This window comes from Anthonomus grandis, chromosome 9 (genome assembly GCF_022605725.1).
Source record: "Anthonomus grandis grandis chromosome 9, icAntGran1.3, whole genome shotgun sequence".
In the NCBI taxonomy this organism is placed as follows: domain Eukaryota; kingdom Metazoa; phylum Arthropoda; class Insecta; order Coleoptera; family Curculionidae; genus Anthonomus; species Anthonomus grandis.
In genome coordinates, this window is record NC_065554.1 from 1,136,744 (window position 1) to 1,150,960 (window position 14,217).

Consider the following 14,217-nt stretch of genomic DNA (forward strand, 5'->3'; position numbering starts at 1 on the left):
TCAATAAAAAAAAAAATAAAAAAAACATGGACTCGTTTATTATTTTTTTTCTCCAAAACGGTTCATTTTATCGATAATGAACAAGAGTACCTTTTTTTAGCCTAGGGTTCAAGGTATCCAAATTTATTTTTTTTAGACTTTAACATACAGGGTGTTAAAAATATATGCATTAAAGTGTACAACCTAGTCCGCCCCTGGTAAAGTAAACAAGGTAAATGTATTTTAAGGATGTCATTTTAAGAGGTCCCTAATAGTGTTCATCACCTAAAATTTTTATTAAATTCTACCGGGTAGTTTAAAAGTAATTTATGAAAAACCAATTTCCAGCAGCGTCCTTTAGGAGGCTGTAACTTCGTAAAGGCCTGTAGGAATTTTTTTTATAGGAACGTTCGGTATAATTTTTCAATGTTCTATCTGAATCCGAAAGATTTTTTTTTTATTTTTCAAATTTATTTTTGAAAGCCAATAGTAATAAGATATAAAAAGAATTGACAGGAGGAGAATAAGGAATAAAAGAAACCAAAAACGAAATGAATCGAAACTATAGAAGCCGAGATATAAGTAAAAATGTGGGAAAAACAAAGGAAAACTGTTTTTTTTTCCCACCGTACCATTTTTTTTCCTAAAATGACTATTGGCAAATTTTAAAGTAAGCCCTAAACTAACAATTTCCAGTAAAAAAACTCAACTAAAAAATAATTTTTTTTTGGTCGAAAATCGAAAGGGACCTACGAAAAATTTCAAAAAATTGATTTTTTTTTCTAAATTAACTGTAAGTCTGATAACTTTTTGTTTCAAACAAAAGTTCTCAGAAATATTATGACGTATCCGTATGTCAAAACGAATCCGTTCTGGCTATAATAGAATCGGAGAAAATTGAAAGAAACTATAAAACATAAATATTGAATTATCATGAGCCCTATGGAAAAATTTTAAGTTTTTATTTTTCTATCCTGTACTACTTCAGAGTACCTTTAAAAAAGATTATACCGATTTGACTCTAAAACGAACAGAAAACCTATTTCTTTGCATTTTTCGATTTTCGAACAAAATCCGGGGCAAAATGAGCATTTTTTCAAAATATGCTCCGAATTCAAAATTTCTTTTTTCTGCTTAAAGACGACTTAAAAAGTAATAAAAAAGCTTTATGACAAATTTTTCCACGATTCATACGAGTGTCACAATCTAAAGAGAAAGATCAGGTCCCATAAGAAGCAATGTATTAGGATAGGAAAAAGAGGTTTGTTTCTTGTTTTTTTTTTGTATTTTTATTGTAAAAGGCAATTATAATAAAATTAAAAAAAAATTAAGGGAAAAAAAGGATAAAAAAATTTATCAACTTATTGAATAGAAGCTATAAAAGCCGTGATATCAGTAATATAGTAAAAAAATACACTTTTTTCAACACCGCATCAATGTCTTTTTTTTCCAAATTGGTAAACTATTAATATAAATTTATTACCAATTTAGCAACCCCCACTAAAAGAACCCTAACTAAAATAAAACTATTATTACTGTTATTTATTTCCAGATATTTATACCTTGTCCTAACCTTTATGCTGCTATTACTATTATTATAAATAATATTTTCCTTATAAATGCCCTAAAACCTTAAAACTCCCCGTATAATTCTATTTTTATAGTATTATTATCCGCATAAATATCCCGTAATATCAATACTCTCTGTATATTTCAAATATATATTTATATTCAATTTATTTATCCTAGTAATTAATCAAAAAACCGTTTATAATTGTTGCCAGACATCTCCCATCCTTCTCTAAAACCGCTTTTACTACTCTAATTTGAAACGCAAATGGGCCCGTAAAAAATGTAAATAAGATGGAGACGTCAGATGCGCGGCGAATTTTCCCGCCGCAATAAAAACCATTCGATATGCACATATTCGGAAAATTTAAAATTTCCTGATATCGTCACTACCAATTCCTGATCATTTCCACCCATTTTAAGCCGCTAATTTTCGAATTGAAAAAGTCGGATCCGCCGGAACGTAGAATTTGCCGCCATGACACCGAAAACCCCGCGGTTGCGTCATCTGGCCATGTGCGACTCGATAGTGACGTCGTCCGTACTCCGTATGCTTTAACATTGGGTGCTGGACCACTAACTATATTGTACCATGAGCTGGCTCCCTGTGTCTCCAGGGTATGACTGGTTGATTGGACCGGCTTATTTTCTGGGGTTTTTCTTAAATAACAGCGCGTTGTGGAAAAACGGTAACATTTAAAGAAAAATGGTTTTTAGTGGATTATAGCCAGATAGTGTCCGGTGATTTCAGAAAAGGTGATTTAAAGAGTTATTAAGAAAAGTAGAAAAAAACGGTCAAAAAAAGGCTCCAGAAGGGGTTTATATCTGTTAACACAGCTCACCCTGTATAATACGTAGCGCCATGAATAATAACTCTATTTAATACTAAAGGATGAAACTTTCAAATAGTGTAAAAAAAAAATTTAGAAGTAAAAAAAAATTTAGAACTAAAAAAAAAATTATTTCTCAAAAATTCAAAACTCTCAAAATACAAAAGTTTGAGCTCGTTTATCTCGGAAGAAGTTTCCTTTTAGAAAAAAATAGTTTTAACAAAAAAGAAAGCTACATTTACGTAGAAAAGGGCTGTTTTGTCCGCATTATCGGGAACGTTACCGTTTAGGCCCCACAACCGTTTAAGTCCGCGAGGTACCGCGCAAAAAGTTCAAAATTCATTCACAGAAAAATCCGACTTCTAAAGGGTTTATCTTAAAAAGCGCCCTTTCAGAGCTGCTTTATATAAAGGCCTTTAACGTCAATGAGTTTCAGAAAATTCGGCTCGGTCAGTTTTCCAGAACGGCTTAATCAAAATTTGTTCGTCAAAAAACCGTTTTTTGCTACGCCCACCCCATCGGGGTGGATGTGGCGAAATTTTTTTTTACTATTATATACGCTCATCCTTCGTACCTAAAACGGTAAAAAAACAAAAAAAAAAATCGCGATAGAACCAAAGTTATTAGCGTTTATGTGACGCAGGGCCGGAAATCGCTCGATTTGTCACGAGCGCATAATAAGAGTTTCGCTCTTATAATAATTATTCTCCGCAAACGCAAGTATCATTTTCAATCTTGTGAAAGTTCATTCAACATTCTGCCGCTTATTTATTATTAATGGGATAAACTAATAAAAGGTTACTACTGGATTTTGTGTTTTAATTTTTCAACCCTTATAGGTTCAATACTTGGCTACTGGATTGAGGAAATATAAGTGAGGAGATAATCAATAGGGAGGATATACATATAAATGGTATTCACGATAATTTTCTACACCGACACCTAGGAACCAATCGGATAACCAAACAGAAAATCAAATGCTTCGGTTTCAGGATTTTCCCATTTTAATTTTTTTTATATTTTAATTTTGTACTTTGTCACTATCTTTGTGACTAATTTATGGATTTTACAAGGTATCTATTCCGAAAGGTTAAAGAATGATAAATATATTGTAAACCAACTTGAAATCGTGAGCCTGATTTCATCAATAAGGTCATCACTGCTGTATTATGTTTATTAGTTTATACAATGCCAAAACACCAGCTTTCAAAGTGCAAGGTCCTGAATTGAGTAAGGCATCTTTGCAGGAGCACTTTGTAAGATGTGTTATGTATTATAATAGGTGATAACTTTCTTTTTGGTTATTGTCGAAGTGAAAAACTACATTGAAAACGTTCGGAAATTGAATACCAATAGTCAACCATTTGACATTATTTTGTACTTTTCCAGATAGTATGAAATAACCAGGAACACCAGCCTTTAAAGTGTAGAGCCTGAATTGAGTAGGGCATCTGTGAAGTAACACTTTGTAGGACGTGTTGTAGTATATTTTTTGAGATTCATTTAACTCACAGTTCTATGATGTTTTCTGATAAAACAATTAAGGTAATTTGATGTTGTAATTGACCTAACCAGGATGGAATATTAATATAAATTGTCGATTCCGTTTTGATATAAACTGCAATTTGTGATATTAAATAAAACAATATCTGGTAGAGTGAAAGGAAAACCACCTTAATGGGAATTAGTTATAGAGATTAAAGATCTCATCTGCAGGGTAATTCTACAGAAATTCACAGAACGATTTACTTACTATGATCTGCCACTCCCATCACTAAACTTAAGGTCCAGTACCAAAAATTCAATTCGTAGAGCCACTTCTCCCAAATATTGAGCTGAATCTAGACTTGAAGTGTATTAAGTATACAATGCATTTTTTTTATCTCGGGTCATAGGGTTTTACGTGTAATATTTTCAACCCCATGTTAGAACCTGTTCTATTTAATCGATAGGATTGAAACTTGGAACAAGTTTAAGTTAACAGACTTTAAAAAATCCCATTATTTTGCAAAAAAATTTGGGAGAAACCTATTTAAAATACGTTTTTCTGATGAAAAAGTGTGCTTTTTCTGCACCTCGTAACCTTCATTACCTTTACACTTCGAAGCAGGTAGACAAATATCTGTAAATATCTTACGAAAACCACTGTTAAGAAAAAAACGCCAAAATACGTCAAAAGGTTTGTCAAGGGGGACAACTTTCTAACCTAAAATTACTTCACACCCTTTCACCCATTGCCCCCCAGGGTCATCCCCTTAAAAATTTTAAATGGCAAGGGGTATCGAGTAATAGCTTGTTTAAAAGGTCTTTCGAAGTCTTTTATTTTGACGTTTGATTTTTTTAAATCGGTCGATTCCTTTTCGAGAAAATTAGAAAAATCTTTGTTTATCTTAATTTGTTCAGATATAAGTGTTCAAAATGTTATTTTTTCAACCAAAAAAAAAATTTCAAATTACTTTTCCTAAAATCCGCTAGAGGGCGTTGACTTGTGACTAACCCTTTCTGACGGATTATTTCAAAAAACTCAAATGCAACTATATATATTTTTTTACGTCATTAAAAGCGGGGAAGAAAACCAAAGAAACTGGTGAAAACGGCACTTCGATATCACTTATTAAACTAAACTTATTAACAAAATAGTGTCCATTCGAAAATAAAAGTGATAAAAATGGCCATAAATTACTATTTGCTTAGACAAGCTGAATAAACTCGTATTAACTAAGTATTTTTAAAAAGAAACAAACTCAGTAGTGTTTTAGAAAATCCGAGATATAGAATTGATCGTTATACGTTTATTTATACAGGGTGTTAACTAAATAAAGTTGACCAAATTGGCCTATTTTGGGAAAACTGTGCATACAGTTTATAGTTGTTGAGGAAAGTTTTGAAAATTTGGCACCATACCATACCATAGAAAAGTTAAAAGATACAACAATAAAATAATTTGAAACTTGTTTTGATGATACCGGATGTAGATGAAAACTTGCTTATTTTAAATAGAACACTCTATAATATGTTATTTGATATTTAAATTCTACATACAATTTTAAGAAATCTTAGGTGGTACAATAAATAAATGTTATACACATAATTTATTTAGTGCCTCTCCAAATGTTCAAAATGCATTCCATCATTTTCTATGCACTGAAACATCTTTTGTTCGGTAGACAAAACTGCAGTCTCTACCTCAGCAAATGAGAGAGTCTGCATGCAATCCCTAATCCGGCCAATCATATTTTGTCGCGTCGTAGGTCTTGTTGCAAAAGCAATTTCTTTAACTCGACCACATAAATAAAAATCTAGGCACGTTAGGTCTGGTGATCGGCCATGGAAAGGGACCGCCCCGTCCTATCCATCTACCGGGGTAGGTGGCATCTAAAAACTCCCGAACATTTCGGGCGAAATGTGCTGGACAGCCATCGTGCTGGAACATCATTCGTTGGCGAATTTCAAGTGGCACATCCTCTAATAAAATTGGCAATTCCTCCCTTAAAAACTGCAAATAATTTGCACCATTTAGTGCGTTGTTAAAAAAAAAATGGGCCGATAATTCGACCTCCTGATATTCCTGCCCAACAATTTAAAGACCAACGGCCTTGATGCTGGACTTCTCGCATCCAGTGCGGATTCGTTGGTGACCAGTAATGAATATTGTGGAGATTCACGCCTCCATTGCTGTGAAATGTAGTCCACATCTGTCCACAATATGTTTGAAAGCACCTGAGGATCCTTTGCAATCATACCCAAAAGCCAGTGACAATGGTCTAGCCTTCGGTCAAAATCTTGTGCACTTAATTCTTGATGCAGGATTAAATGATATGGACGAAACCTGGCACAAGATGATGACTGCTGATTCAACAGAATAGACCAATCTGGTGATTTTCGTTTAAAAATTAATTAATTTTACATTTAAAGCATCATCATCAAAAAATGAACTCTCCTTAGAAAAATTAAGTCTCATCGCGTATAGTGAAGATTAATATCCAAAAGATCGCTTACCTGTACTCAGAATATTCTGAACAGTAGTTCGATTTACTCCCAGGTCGTGCGCTATTGTTCTAGTACTTAAGTGAGGATTAAACTCGACGTAGGCTAAAACATTTATTATGTTGTCTTCGGTGCGTCCCCTGCGTTATCTCCGAAACACGGGCAGCCGAACGTTTCCAGTCGTTCGCAAACGATGTATGATCCGAAGAAAAACTTTTGCAGTAGGATGGCGTCTATCAGGATTTTGATGCGCATACACCCTTGCAGCAACTGTGGTATTTCTCATACATTAAAAATAAGTACCTATTATGTCAAACGCCTCTTCGTTTGTGTAAAGCATTGTTAAACAAAGCAAAACGAAAAACAGAGATAAAAAGTTAAGGATCAAAAAACTTTAACAAGACACAAAAAACTGGAATAAAACAGGAAAAACTGGAACAATACGAACAACTGGCACAACACAAAAAACTGGTACAACACGGAAAACTGGAAAAACAAAGTTCACAATACGGCGAACTAACAAGAAAACTATTGGATGTTATTAGAGAGACTTAAAAACGCTTTAACAATCGCAAGAAGAGTTAGCGTCTCTGATGAATGACATTTAACTGAAATATTTACATATTTTGCTTCCATGGTTACCTGCCACTTTTGTTTCCATAGCCTACTAACTCAACTTTCCTATGCAGTTTTCCCAAAATAGGCCCATTTGGTCAACTTGGTTTAGTTAACACCCTGTATAAATAAACGTATAACGATCAATCCTGTATGTCGGATTTTCTAAAAGAGTACTATGAGTTTGTTTGTTTAAAAAAATACTTATATAAAAGGAGTTTATTCAGTTTGTCTAAGCAAATAGGAGTTTATCGCCATTTTTACTTTCGAATGGACACTTTTTTTTATAACTTTTGTTTAAGAAATGATATCGAAGTGCCGTTTTCACCAGTTTCTTTGGTTTTGTTCCCCGCTTTTAATGACGTAAAAAAATATATATAGTTGCATTTGAGTTTTTTGAAATAATCCGACAGAAAGGGTTAGTCACAAGTCAACGCCCTCTAGCGGATTTTAGGAAAAGTAATTTGAAATTTTTTTTTGGTTGAAAAAATAAGCCAACAATAGATATAAAAAAAAAATATGTTTAAAAAAAATCGGTCCAGTCATAGCTGATTTTCAGCTGTTTTCTTTATTCAAGCTAAAAACGCTCCCCACCACTTTATTTGACAACTGACAGAAATTTTTGTAGAAACTTTTTTGTGAGGAAATCTTCCTAGAATATTAATATAATATTTTGAGGTGTACGTTATTGGAGATTTTTTGGCAAAAATGCAATTTTAAGATTTAAAGAAGCTGTGGCGCCCTCTATCGGTTGACCAATGAACATCAAAATAATTTTCAGCATTTTTTTTTTGGCCACTTTTATTACAAAATTTTTTTTTTCAAGGCGCTACGACTATTAGGGCCTGAGATATCGCCGACGTCCATTTTTAGTTGGCCACTCGGTACATACATTTTTGCGTATATCACCTTTTATTTTTTACATTAATTAAATACATTTTAGGTACCTGACCAAAAACATCTTAAATCATATATCACAATGTGCGGGCCAGATCTGCTATGTGTCGGTGTGGGAAATGAATCTCAAGAAGTACTGAAAAGAATGGAGAGAGAAGCGACATTTAGCTATCAGACGCTGACTTTACCTGAGGACGAGGCAGCTAACGTCTTGTATCTTAATGGTACTTTAGTACATAGGGCTTCTGAAGAGATTCCGTTATCATTTAAGGTAAAGTTCGGTCTAACATTGCATCAAATAAAGATATAGTTAAATAATATTTTCTTTATATTGTCTTAATAAGTTTTTAATTATAATTTTATTTTGCTTTATAGAAATTTGGAGAAAAAATAGACTATCCCAGACGCTCAATAAATATTATGCAGTTAGGCAAGTTGTCTAGCGGATTAACGTCTAGCTGTATACTGGTAAGGCGGGCAAAACATATACGGAGTCTATAAATTAGTTATTCAATACATTCATAATAAAGAATTATATTAATGTTTTTTAATGTTAGAGTTCTAGTTTTAAAAGTGAAACTTTACCCAACCGTGCGGTGGGATTTTACGGAAGTTACCGCGATCCCACCTGCAGCAACTTTTAAACTATGTACAATATATGCTTTTCTACGACTAATCTGATAAAAGCACGTTAACAGTGAGTTAGTTTTCGCAATACATTAAACCAACATTATTTTCAAAGCAGTAATGAGAAGAAAGTTTTTCATTTTCATATCTCTAAAGAAGACATTGAAACTAATAGACAAAATATTCTATTCATAAATGATGATAAAAACGAACAATGAGAGTGTTCTTTGTTCGGGAGCTATATCTATTCGGTTCATGGTAACGTATATTATTCATACATTATTCGTTCAATAGTTATATTTACTTTGATTTGATAATTGCCGCTCATACAGTGCTTTCATGCCAAAGCCAACAAATCTAAATATATTTTTTAATATACTTCTACTTAGACATGCAGGGAAACTTGAATTTCATATTTGTTAGAGTTTTTTCAAAATACCATACAGCCATAGCATAGGCCTTTCATATTAACTCCTTCCTTAGTCCCTTTGGCAGTAGACAGTCAATTCAGTTTATTGATAATATCAATAAGAATTATCAAGATTGAGTTGGGTAAGATCTGATATCCTCGGATGGGACCTATACTATAGTATATTGTTGAAATAATCATATATAATATATGGAAAAGGAGGGTAAGTTGGGGAACTTAAGGCTAATATCCAAAGTATGCTCCTTTTTCCAAACTAAAAATATTTATTTATTGATATTTGAAACTCTATTTGTCACAGTAATCAACCTACAAAATCTTACAGCTCTAGCTAAATACATTTTTAACACGTTCGTCATCTTACCTACAAGTGTTTATAAGCGACAAACTGGATTTGGTAAGCAGTGGGAAAGGGTGGCAAGAAAAAAAGGACAAGGCCTTTAGTTTTTATCCAATTATTTATTTGTTCGGCTTTCAAGCATCAAAATCTTATTGGAATGGCCATGGTGTTAATCTAATATGATATGTCATAACAATACAGATAGAACACGAAAAAACAACAAAAAATTTACTGCAAAACTAGGTTGTTGTTAGCTTCATTTGAAGGATTTTTGCTTAATTCTAATTATAACAAAAGTCCCATACCCATACTTAAGCCTTTGCTCCTTTTAAGCTTAGATCCGTGAATTTAGAATAAGCTCATTTAGAGCACGTGTCACATCGAAACCATAACTCGTTTTTGCCTTCTGCATTGCAAATGAAACACATTCTGTCATCTTCTTCATTCTCTGGATCTATATCGGTATCACTGTCATGATAAAGTATTTCTATTGAACTCTCTGAAGAAAAAAGATCGAATAACTGTCGTTTTGTGTTTTGCTTTATTTAATTTTTTTATAATTTTTTTAATCTGTATTTTTTTGGTGGTTTTCAGTTTCTGTGGCCTTAATTGTTTTTTTGCGTTCTTTGTCTAGTTTTCTTTTTCTTCCAGAGCATCTTTTAAAAGGAAAGGATCAAAGAAGGCACTTTTTTCTACGTCTATTTTTTACGATTGCATGAAGTAGCGGAGGTAATACACTTGTTATTTCGATTTTCTTAGTTGGAGTTTGTCGTGGCAACTTCATCTTGTCAATTAAGGAAGCAATGACAAGATCAATACCAGTAATAATGGTGTGGTGATGTTTACTCTAGAAGTTGAAGGCACTGGTTCTGGTATATGAGCTTCTCCAATTTCATGTAAGTTGAGTTGTGGTTGGCGAGATTCTCCTATTGCCGTTGAAGTTAATTCTTTTTCTGTTGTTTTATACTTCAAAATCAAGTTATATTGAACTGGAATATGATATTCGCAACTGTTGCCACTTGCGTTATGCTTCACCAAAAATGGAGACAATATTAGGTAGAGTTATAGCTTTATCGGAATTATTTAGTAGTCATCCTATGCCCATTCATACAGCAAAACATCTAGTGGCTGCATTCTGACTTTGTGTGAGGTTGAAATCCGATGACAGAAATAACATTTTCCCCGCACACAAGTTTATTGCTTCTAAGGTGACGTGATTGTCCATTAACAATAATATTCTATTGTTCTCGCCGGATCTTGCATGCTGATGAACCCGTTTCATGTGCAACCTCAACGAATCCAGGTGGCGTGTTGGCCATACTCAACAATCCAGGTGCTGGTTGCATTCTCACTCTTGGAAAAATCAAAAATGGTGATATTAAATACATACGGGCATTCATGCAACAGATCACTGTTATATTCATACCTATTTCTACCGATGACACTTTTACAACTCGATGTTGATGTCGCTTATTGACGTTGATCACTTTAGGATGCTTAGTAGCAACAGTAGAAATACCGGTTTCATCGAGGTTATAAATTTAGTTTGATGTAAAATTGTACCTTTCTCTAATGTCCTTTAATGCAATGAAGAACTGAGCAAGATTTTGCTGATTGATAGCCATAAGCTTTAAAAAGCCAAAAGTTTTGCAATGAACGTTAATGGCGTTCCTAGTAACCACTTGTATTTTCTCATAAACCACTCAACAAAATATCGACCTGCTTTCTTTGGAGAAGAGAGGGCGAAGACTAAATTAGATTTTTTTTACTTCAACTGGGATTCCAGCCAGGATCTTTGATACGAATCCCAGTTTCTAGGCCATAACTTATTTTTTTTAATTTTATAACTATAACTGACGATCTATGTCCGGCAGAAAACCAATTAGTTGTGTCAAAACAGATGTTTTGACAGAGTCGCCATTTTATCAAGCGTTGCCACAGCTTTATTTTGGCCAATTGGTCATCTACCTACTTCGTCAACTTGCCCTCCTTTCCTCTAAACCTGGTATAATCGTAAAATTATACAAGGTAAGTGCGATATAAGTAATTATTTCACCAGATTATAGTAATTTTTGCTGCTTTTTCGATTTAATAAAAGAATTAGGACTTTATTATACAGAGCATTAACTCGAATACACTCTTATGTACAGTTATAAGAGTGCAAACCATTAATCTGTTGGTAAAGGCTTGATGAACCGAGTCTACGAACTACCGAACCTATCCTATGTTCTGCAAATATTTAGTATTGAGAGAAGTTAATTTATTTTAGTTGTATATTCGTTTGATTAATAAACACATTTCCAAAAGTGTTGGTCCTTCAGGGTTTAAATAAAAATAAAAGAATTAAATTTTCAAAATATATTGCATTTTATTCTTTATTCGGTTAACAGCATAAGGTGACAAATAATGTTTTAATTTTTTTATCAAATATGGCAGAACAATGCAAGAAAAATGTGTTGAAAATGAAAAAAATTATTTGAAAACATAACTTTAGAAGTCTATGTTATTGTCTCTTCTTTCAATCAATAGACCATAAGCGTCTCGGAATTCTACGAATCAAGTTGTTGATGAAATTCTTTGGCATACTGTTCCACTTTTCTTGAGCACCTCCCTCAAGTCCTGAAACTTCAAAGGAGGATTGTCTTAATTGAATATTACTCTACCAAAATAATCCCATACTCCCATGTTCAATGGAATTCATGTCTGGATATTGCCTTCCCGTAACAAGTTTTCTACCCTTTGAGTACGGTGTATTTTGGCATTGTTTTCTTGAAAAATGAAATGATTCCGAAATTCGTTACGCAAAGGTTGAAATATTGCTTCAACAATGTTATCGACGTATGTAGCACGTGTCGTTATTTCTTCTTTGAGGATAAGTGCGGTACGGCGACGATACATTATACGCCCCCAAAACATCAGTGTTATTTCCGTGGTCGTTCCATCAGATTCTTTTTTGTCAAATCACTGTATTAACCAAATAGTGACTCGTCCGAAAATAATACACTGCGCCATTGGCGTAAAAGCCAATGCTGGTGCTCAGCAGCCCGTCTTGCTTTATGTTCAGGTGTAAGTCTACTCACCCTTAAATGACTTCTTGCCCTTAGATTTAAAGAATGAAACCTTCGTAGGGTACTTGTCAAAACCACTCTACGGTATGTACGCAAAAAATGACTTTGAACAGCTGCTGCTATTATCGTTCGGATTCTCCGGGGGAAATTAACCATCTTCCTCTGATGTCATTTTAGGTCGACCACTGACCAGCCTTCGCGCAACGTTACCAATTTCCTGAAAAAGGATGACTATGTGCCTTATTAAAGTCCTTGGAATATTCAAAGGATGCTGAATCTGGTGATTTGATAAACCTTCTTGCGGTAAGGCAACTATTCTTGCCGATCAAACTAAGAAATCAAATTGTCTAAATATATCGATACTTTATCACTCGAAATCAGTTTATAACTCCTTAATTTTATAAATTCTTTCATATCGTCCACCTAAAACAATTTTTTACCACATACCTTGTTCTTTACCTTTATACTAAGATAAAAAGATATTCATATACAAATTATGACTACCTTAAATTAAATACGGCAAACTTTAGCAAGGGAAGCCAAGACTTTTGGAGATGTATATTTATTTTCTGCTTAAAATGTAATTAGAACAGAACATAAATGTGTCCATTATAGCTTTCTAATAATTGGAGATTCTTAATAATTGGAGAAGGTCAGAACTCGTCAGAAAGCGATTATTAGGCAACGTTGCGAATGATTCTACAATTAGTACATAATTACAAGATCAAACGAACTTACCTGTGATGTTCGATCTTGATTATATTCGGCCTCGTCTCGTAAATAAGAGTCTATGTAGTACCTTCCGTTTTTGGGCGCTATCCATCACAAATTTTAAAGTAAACATGCCCTCCTCACTACACCGCCCGTCCGGGGCCCTCGCGTCGTCAGGGATTAGTCTTTATTATCCCAAGAATCTTTTCTTTTTTCTTGCAAAATTTAATAGGGTGGGTGTGATGGGAGGATCCTTATTTACTTCGACGGAGCCTTCATATAATTAAGATCGAACATCACAGGTAAATTCGTTTGATCTTGTAATTATATTCGGCCTCGTTTCGTAAATAAGAGTCTATGTTGATATTTAGAGAAAGTTGCAGGGAAAAGGAAAAGATATAAATAAATAACAGATTAAACACAATCTAACAGAACTCAAAACACAATTTTAATGATAGAAAACCGTAAAAAGCAGATAAACAAATCTTAAATGTAATAACCTAAAAGTAGAACAAGCTCTACTAAACCAAGGTTTAAAACGTAACCTATATTAACACACATATGAATAGAATAAACTAAATAATACAAAAATCTTATCCACTAGACAGGAACCGCCTCAGCAAAAGACAATTCTGACATAAGGGGTCTGTTGTACACTTGTGCAAACATCCTCGAATTTTTAGACCATCCCGCTGAAAGTCGAAATTAACCCCTTTCCTATTCGCGGCCGAAGTAGCCGCGTGTCTTGTACTATGAGCCAAAATTATTTCAGTATCGACCCCGCTTTTTTGCAAAATATTCTTGACCCAACCACTAAGAGTTTGTGTTGATACTTGCTTATAGGGTTTAGAAACAGAAATAAATAAACCGTTGATCGACCCTCTAAGCGGTTTTGTTTTTTCTAAATAAGAAAGAAGGGTCGAGGCTACGCAAATCTCAGGATCAGAAGTTAAAAAGGGGAGGCTTAACATAGGTTGGAATCTATTTCTCGCAGAAGTTTTAATTCTCTTAATAATATGAATGTCAATTTTACTTGTTGTTTGACGTATGGCATTGATCTCTATGCAACCTAATGTCTGCAGATGATGACCCGGAGCTAATGCTAACAGAGAAACTAACTTTTGCGAAAGAACATTTAAATTAATTTCAGTGTTTTTAAGATTTCTT

At 33.7% G+C, this 14,217-nt stretch overlaps 1 long non-coding RNA gene across 1 annotated transcript; it reads left to right on the forward strand.

Annotated features, from left to right (window-relative positions):
• The first annotated feature begins 7,498 nt into the window (after nucleotides 1-7,498).
• On the forward strand, nucleotides 7,499-13,684 carry LOC126740073 (uncharacterized). The gene is made up of 2 exons (XR_007661788.1): nucleotides 7,499-8,148; nucleotides 8,253-13,684. It is a non-coding gene; the product is annotated as an uncharacterized LOC126740073 (long non-coding RNA).
• The last annotated feature ends 533 nt before the right edge of the window (nucleotides 13,685-14,217 follow it).